The sequence below is a fragment of the Lactuca virosa genome, chromosome 7 (assembly GCF_052849685.1).
Source record: "Lactuca virosa cultivar CGN04683 chromosome 7, Lactuca_virosa_CGN04683_v6, whole genome shotgun sequence".
NCBI classification, from domain to species: Eukaryota; Viridiplantae; Streptophyta; class Magnoliopsida; order Asterales; family Asteraceae; genus Lactuca; species Lactuca virosa.
In genome coordinates, this window is record NC_136432.1 from 41,916,110 (window position 1) to 41,925,013 (window position 8,904).

The window sequence follows — 8,904 nt, forward strand, 5'->3', positions numbered from 1 at the left end:
AAACAGCCAAGTTATCCGAAGTTCTTGTGTCTCAAGAAGCTCAACAACAACACGATGATGTATCTGGTCCTTCACTATCCGAAGTAGCATCTCTCAATACTTCCACCTCGTCGGTTGAGGGGGAAAGCTCTACTCCGGATCAAGCAACAACCATCGAGGTTCTAGTACTTGATACAGCTCAAGTTCCCATCCGTAGAGAATCATTACCATCCATCATTTCTTCCGACTCGGATGATGAAAACATAGAAAACATCGATACAAGAACAGACTCTAGGATTATCACTCTTCCATCCGCAGTCCATGGGGAACCTTCTCAGGTTCTAGAGGAACTCCCATCAGCAATCCAGGGGGAACCTCTTCCAACTGCTCAAGAAAATTTCATTCTCGTTCCAACAAACCAAGATGATTTCGCAGGATGTTCTCAAATCCAGGGGGAACTGCCATCTCCAACCGCAGAATCCTCTGATACTGAAGATATTCCCTCTACCGCAGCTGCTGATCATCTACAACCCCGTCTACACGTATGGACGAAGGACCACCCACCAGGTCAAATCATTAGCAACCCATCCACAGGTATCCAGACTCGATCTTCCAAGGAATTATCTGATCATTGTCACTACGCAACATTTATGTCCTCAGTCAAGCCCCGAACGATCAAAGAAGCATTACTAGAACCTGATTGGATATTCGCAATGCAAGAAGAGCTAGAAGAATTCAAAAGAAACAGAGTGTGGAAGCTCATCCCGAAGCCACATGGTCACACCATTGTTGGTACTAGATGGGTATTCAAAAACAAGCTGGATGAATCTGGTACGGTAGTCAGAAACAAGTCAAGGTTAGTTGCAAAGGGCTACAGTCAACTTGAAGGTGTTGACTATGATGAAACGTATGCTCCAGTGGCACGAATGGAAGCCATCCGAATCTTCTTAGCATATGCAGCCCACAAGAACGTCAAGGTACACCAAATGGACGTTAAGAGTGCATTTCTCAATGGGGAATTAAAAGAAGAGGTTTATCTTCAGCAACCTCTAGGCTTTGAAAGTATTGAATTCCCAGACCACTGCTACAAACTTGAAAAAGCATTCTACGGTCTGAAGCAAGCCCCAAGAGCATGGTACGAGACTCTCTCTGAATTTCTTGTCTCGTCCGGATACAAAAGAGGAGTGATTGATCCCACGTTATTTAGAAAAGCAAATGGTGACCACCTTATGCTTGTACAAATATATGTGGATGATATCATCTTCGGATCGACTGATCAAGAAATGGTGGATGAATTTGCTAAGCTCATGACCAACAAATTCAAAATGAGCATGAATAGAGAGATTAACTTCTTTCTAGGACTTCAAGTGAAACAAGTTCCACAAGGGATGTTCATTCATCAGGAGAAATACACCACTGAACTGTTAAAGAAATATTCTATGGACAACTGTTCTTCGCTAAGGTCCCCATGGCCTTCGGATATAAGATCCATGCTGATCCCTCAGGTGAATCTGTGGATCACAAGACTTATAGAGGTATCATGGGCTCTTTGATGTACCTCACCGCAAGCAGGCCAGACATTGTCTTTGCCACAGGTGTATGCGCAAGGTATCAGGCTGACCCAAAAGTGTCACATATGACCGCAGCCAAACAGATACTACGGTACCTGAAAGGAAGCAAGTCTCTTGGATTATGGTACCCCGCAGGCAATGATTTCAGCCTTCAAGCATTCACAGATGCGGATCACGCCGGATGCAGACTAGATCGAAAAAGCACCTCAGGTGGATGTCAATTTCTGGGTGGAAGACTCGTCAGCTGGTCATCAAGGAAACAAAGTTGTGTATCTCTGTCTACCGCAGAAGCTGAATATGTGGCCGCAGCCAGCTGTTGTTCACAAGTCCTATGGATGAAGACATAACTTATGGACTACGGATACAGAATGTTGCGGATACCAATTTACTGTGACTCTGAAAGTGCTATAGCGATTTCTCATAATCCTATTCAGCACTCCAAGACCAAGCATATTGAATTACGGTATAACTTCATCAAAGACCACATCCTGAAAGGTAACATTGAACTCATCTTTGTCCATACTCATGAAGAGATTGCTGATGTATTCACAAAGGCACTTGACTCTACAAAGCTCAACACTTTCTTACAAATGTTAGGAATGATGAATCCGGACCCACAATTCTTCTTGAATTGATAGGTACCGCAGACCATCCTTGGTCTCTGTTGCGGTCCTAACTGAAAGTTACTTATGATAGATGGTTTTGGTATATCCTGTGTACCGCAGTCTATGTACCGCAACCATATATCATATTTACCTTTCACTGGTCCTTATTGTTTGTTGTTACTCACTTCTTCTACAAGTGCTTTCCTCAGTTCTTCTACTGCAGTCATACATCAACCCATCCGCAATGAATGAGCCATCCGCAATAGCAAAGGATCCATCCGCAATGCAGTTTCCATCCGCAATCACATTAATAATGTTTCATTAATCTTTGAATCACGGTGTGCTATTTAATGATCCTTCATTAAATAATACATTAAATAAAAACATTCCTTGGAGAAACTGTATGTTCATAAACCTTGTGTCAGACCTATTTTAGGTATGATGACAAAAAGAACGTTTTTCCATAAACAAATCCTTAATCTGTCTTTTCCTCTTACCCAGCACGTCCCATCCGTTACAACTTCTTTTCCCATCACCACACGATCACCAGACGTGATGATGTACGTCTGACTTTTCATTAAATGCAAACCCTTTTTTGGTAAAATCTCAAAATTTTAAATCGTTTCAAAATATGTGGCTGAGATTTCACCTCCCAAATCACAAGAACCCCCAAAAAAATTTTACTTTATCTTTTTCACCTAGGGTAAAAAAAACGTTTCCCGCTTCCATAAACCCCTATAAAAACCTTTCTTCTTCCCCAAGAATAGTTTACGCTCTCTAAACATTGAATCCTTTCTCCATTATCGCACTCTGTTTTCCTCACTTAGTCTCAAACTGCTACAATGGTGAAATCCGGTGTATCCAAGAAACAATCCAAAGCTTCTGGATCAGTGAACCCTACTGGTTCAGACTCTGCTTCAAGACATCCCACTCCTACGATAGCATCAAACAATTTCAGGGCTATATTCGAAGACCATTCATCTTACAATGCTCCGATCAAGCTGATCATCAAGTTCTTGAACAATCATCCCCTGTTTGGCCCTTTCGATTCTTTTACAGACGTTGTTCCCCTCTCTACCCTATTCAAATGTGCCTTTTCAGCCTATCGACCACTCGAGAACCCACAAGAAGTGCATCTTAACCTAGTTAACGATTCTTTGGTCATTCTGTCTAAAGAAAAGTTTCTCTCTGCCATTAACCTTCTTGTTCATCCTTCAATCAAGATTTTTTCTCCATCAATGGCGGACATCACTTCTGAACTTTACCAAATGGGATATCAGAAGAAAATCAACAGGATTTGGAGAATTCAAGAAAAACCAACTGCCTGCGGTCTGGCAATTCGTTTGCCATTTTGTCATCCGCAGTCTATCCGGCAGAACCGGAGGCACGGATAACATGGGACTCAAACTCCTGGAGTTAGTATGGAGTATTTTCACTGGCCACGACGTGAACTACGGTCAGATTCTATGGGATGATTTTCTACAATACATTCCCAAGGAGACCCCAAGGGAGAACCCTACCGAGCTTACGTTTGCAAGGTTTTGGTCCCTCTGCATTTCAGACCTCCATGCGGACGCAGGAATAAGCATGGGCAACGACATCGACTTCTTTGTCACCAAGGATCTTAAAAGGTACAATCCTTCATCTGATCAATCTGTTTTTGGAACTATTAGAAGACTTACAACCCACATTCTCACCACTCTTGGTCTTGAGACTGCTGATGTCTCAGATCATATTGAGGCTATGGAAAGTATTGCCCCATACCTTCCTACCCCGCCTCTTCAGACCCCATCCGCAATCATTACCCCTGGAAGTACTGCAGTCCCTTCCTCCACTACTCTCTCAAATCTTTCTCAAAGAAGAAAGAAACTGGCCTCATCTCGTCAAGGCCCCCGCAATGTCTCCAAGAAACAAAGAACCCCAAAGAAAGATGCTCCCAAACCAATCGCACCCTCCAAGAAACGCAAAACCAAACCTACCGCAACCACACATGACAGTGACTCTGATGAGGATGCGCAACCAATTGCCATCCTTAAGAAAAGAAAAACCAATCCGACTGGCCATATGTGTGACCGGACTGATACCTCAGCCTCTCAAAAGGCTCCGGTAGTCCTTGGGGTGGCCGCAGACCCATTCAACACCACCATCGAATACCACTCAAGCTCAGAAAGTGAGTCTGTTTCATCATCTCGTAGAGACACCCCCCAGTTCAATCCCAAGAGGATAACACTGGTTCTTGCCCTAAGGTCTCCAGGGCTTCCCGACTGCATTTCTTTTCCCCTGAGGAGTTGAACTCCATCCTCTTGAATGTCACCCATACACTTCAAACACCTTCCCAACCGCAGGGCACTTCTTCCGCCCTTGCCGGAACTGAGCCGAGGCCAAACTTGACTACGGGTCAAGGAGACCAAGGAAGCTCAGGAAATCCTACTCTGCTTACATCTGTAACAGGTGGTTTACGCACGGTGAGCACAAATGTGCAAGGATCCGTGGACCCGAAGGACACTTCGGTGCGATACCAAGGATTTGACGGTGATAACTCTAATGACTCATGGTTGAACTACACTCCGGTATCTGATGCCGACATCCAGAAGTATGACGCTTTCCGTAGGGCATTCCAAGCACGAAAAGATCAACAAATCAAGCAACAGCAGCAAAAAGAACAAGAAATCCAAGTTGTGGCTAAGTATTGGGCAAATGCAATTAATAATGCCAATACCGTAGCCACCATATTGAAAGTTCAAGACTGGATGTCTGAGATGGCAGAAACTCTCCGCAAGACTCAAGAAGCAACTGCTGATTAAAATGCTTCCAAAGTCCCTCCAACTCCCATTGTCCAAGAATCACAAGACGAAGGAACCACAGTAGAAGTCAGCTCTGCTCCCACCTTCGATTTTGATGATGTTGATCTACAAGAGGTAAACAAACCCTCTCCCTCTGATGATGATCTTATGATGTTCGATGAAGAAGAGGAATCCAGTGGCTCTCACCATTCCACTTCTAAGCCCAAAGAGAAGAAAAAAAAGAAGAAGAATGCTGTCACAAGAAAGGAATTTTTGAGCCTGCAAGCAAAGGTTGATCAAATTCTCGCTGCGGTCAAGCCAACTCAACCGCAACCAGAAGACACCCCCGGACCGCAGTTATTGATCGAACGGATAGAGCGCTTGGAAACTCGTGAAAGATTAGCTGCTGAGCGTATCTCCCTCAAAGTAGAAATGGGAATCCGGTCCCTTGACAACAATCGACAAGCAGATCACAAGGACTTCATGGCTGCTGCGGAACGCCTCATCTCTGAGGTGACCGCAATCAAGAAAGATCTCCAAGCAGCCATTGCGGATCAAGCCACCCAATCTCAAAAGCTGATAGCTGAGACTCACACTGCCTATGAGTCCACTATCTCAGTCCTTCAAGCTACAATCAACCGCCTGCAACGTTCCTTGTCAACCAACTTCCATGGTCCTGAAATCCTTCAACTCACCAAGGACATTCACAGGCTGCTCTACAACTCCACCACCCCCAACAATCAACAATTGGCAGATGCCCTCAAACCTCAATTTCAAGAAGTTTTTTCCAAAGTTGATGGCCTTCGAAAATCGATTGAGGAAGCTCCTGGGTTGCATTCCTCAAGAGGGGGAAGTGAAGAAGAAGAAGACCATCACTCCAAAAGCATCTCCCAACATCAAAGCCCTCCCATCATTACAGAAAAAATTCCTACACCGCAACCCACACCACAACCCTCACCGCAACCACCTCATCATACTCCACCTCATAACACTCCACCACAAAAGGAGATCACTCCTGAGAAACCAGAGACTCCCCCTCACTTCAAAAATCTGGTGGAGCACATGTCCTCTCCAAGCTCAAACGACTCCCCTGCCACTACCCAAAGGAAAAAAGATTGGAAAGCAGATAAACTTGCTGAGCTTATATGGAGAGAATGCGGTTTTGACACTATCATGGATGAATCCTTGATAAACTCCTGGATCAATCCTCACCGCAGACTGCTGGACGATGACTACAAGCCATACCTCACATATGTTGAACCCCCCTCTGATGGCTACTGGGATGTTCCAATCTTCCCAAATGCTAAATACTTCACAGTGTTTGAGCCATTTGACCGCAGCCTTCCAGACCACAAAAGACTACCAATGGAATTCGAGAGCCTTAACCATTTGTATTCTAAACATTCCTCTCCCATTGAGAAAACATGGTCTAACGACAGACCATCTGCAGTCAAAAACTACAAGCCTCGGAAGTTCATGAAGGCTGACTTCATCCAATACACTCTCACTAGAAGGGAACACGACTATGTCCGCACCCAGGCTGACTTCCCATGCATGAATCCTGAAGAAATCTTTCTCATAGCCAAGGTGTTCCAGAACAAGTCGGAGAAACACCCGAAGATGAAGATAGCTCTTGAAAGAGATAGTACGTTTTTGAAGGAGACTGTCTGTGATTTTGCTAAAATCGATGCAAACATTTACCCCACCATTGCCAAGAAGTTTGATCTACCTCCACTCGATCCTGCACCGATGCCTACCGAAGGTTATCAAGAAAGATCCTTAGGTGCAACCAACTTCCCTGAACTCGGAGTCATTTTCAAAAGGAAGACCGATAAAGTCAAATACTTTATTCCTATGACTGCCATGAATCGTCTCACTAGGAAGCAACTTGAAATCTGCCGAACCGCAGTCGAAAGATCAAAGCATACAACTGCCGAAGTCAAGTTTGAGATTTTAAGGATAATCACTTGGTTGGAAAACATCAGGAAGTTTTGGTGGATCCTGATCAAGTTTCTTAAACTTGACAGCTGAATAAAAGTTAAAGAGGTCACTTAGGGGGAAATTGTTGAATCATGAAAAGTGACCCTCTTGAACTTCAGCTACCGCAGCCAACAAGCTACCGCAGTCAAGCTCCCTCTTCAGCATTCGAAGTCATCAAAGCCAACCGCAGTCACTCTTTTGTTACTTAGCTTATTTTATCTTACTGTAATCCTCTCTATTGTCCAGTATGCCTTGCATGGCTACTCTTAGAGATTGAATCTAATGTAACTCCTTGAGTCTCTATAAATAGAGCTCATTCTCTTGTAACAAAAAAGAAGAGTAACGGATCTATCATTCTGAATACACATCTCTGAAGTTATCTTTTCTATCTCTCTATTTAATTACTCATCTCTTCTTACTCACAAATCTTACTAGAATATAACTGATTACAATCTCTCTTCGGAGCAAGTCTCTTGTGACTTAATCACTAAGTTTGATCTCACTTATTAACTTGGCTTGAATGCATTCCTTGTTATGAATCAACTTATGTGTATTCTTGATATAACAATTGTTGTCATTTCATTTCTTTACTTTTCCGCAACTAACTCTCTAACTATCTAACTCTAAATATTATTGTTGAGCTTTTAGATCCTTCGAGATTAACTATTCCGCAATATACTTGTTCTAACGTTTGTTCAAGTGTGTCTCAAAGTTTTTCTCTCAACAAGCGGGAATCAAGACTAATGGAGGTAGTACGAGCTGCGTACAAGAAGTACGCACAGCGTACGCGGCCCCCATGCAAGCCATGCAAAAATGACTTAATCACTTAAGCCCAAACAATTAAAACTCAGATCTAGACCCTTTAAGACCATTAAGGCCATAAGGTTGCAAACTTTATGCCTTTGGGTGGATACAAAGAGCCCAAACTCTAAAAAGTAGCTTATCACACCCAAACCTACATTCTAGCACATGAATGGGGACTCAAAAAGGTTCAAGCTTGCACCTTTATGATATAAATGACAAGAAACATCTGAAAATACAACTTGGAGGCTTAGGTGTTGCTCATACTCACCAAGATATAAACTTGAGGGACAAAAGGAGAAAACTAGTCTCAAAATGGAACTTAATGAAACACAACCAAACTTCAGAGCTTTATAACTTCTAGTGGTGAAAAATGAAGATGAGAAGCTAGATCCAAACTCTTGAGGGAAAAGCTTCCTTCTTCAACAACCTTCTTCACAACCAAAAGCACACTCTCACTCAAAAAGCTCCAAAAAGATCAAAATGCACTAGGGTTTGCTAAGAGGGTCGATAAAGGGAATGAAGGCTGAGGTAAGGGAGGGTCTTGGGCAATAATGAGGTTTAAATAGTACACAAACCCTAATTCTTAGGGTTTTGGTCTGAGCCACGTATGCCCATCGTACTCACATGAAGTCCATTACGCCAAGCGTATAAGGATGTACGGCCCGTGTACCGAGGTGGTGCTTAAGACCACCGAGTTGATTCAGCAGGTGCGCGACAGGTTGCGGGTTGCACAGAGTCTTCAGAAGATTTATGCTGACCGACACTGTTCGAACCTTGAGTTTCAGGTGGGAGACTTTGTGCTGGTGAAGGTGTCACCTTGGAAAGGTGTCATCCGATTTCGGAAGCAGGGCAAGCTGGGTCCTCGGTTTATTGGCCCTTTTAGGATTATTGCCCGTGTGGGCAGGGTTACTTACCGGTTGGATCTTCCTAATGAGCTCAGTCAGATCCATAGCACTTTCCATGTGTCTCATATGCGGAAATGTGTAGTCGATGATTCAAGAGTGATTTCGGTGGATGATATTCAGGTGGATGAGCGCCTGAATTCTGTGGAGAATCTGAAGACTCCGATGACCAACCTCACCCCAAAAAATCGGGGTCCTACACCTCCTTCCATACAACAACTTAAAAGGAGGTTGGTCAATACTAGCATGGAAACTGTTGTTGTATGATAACTCGGCCAGA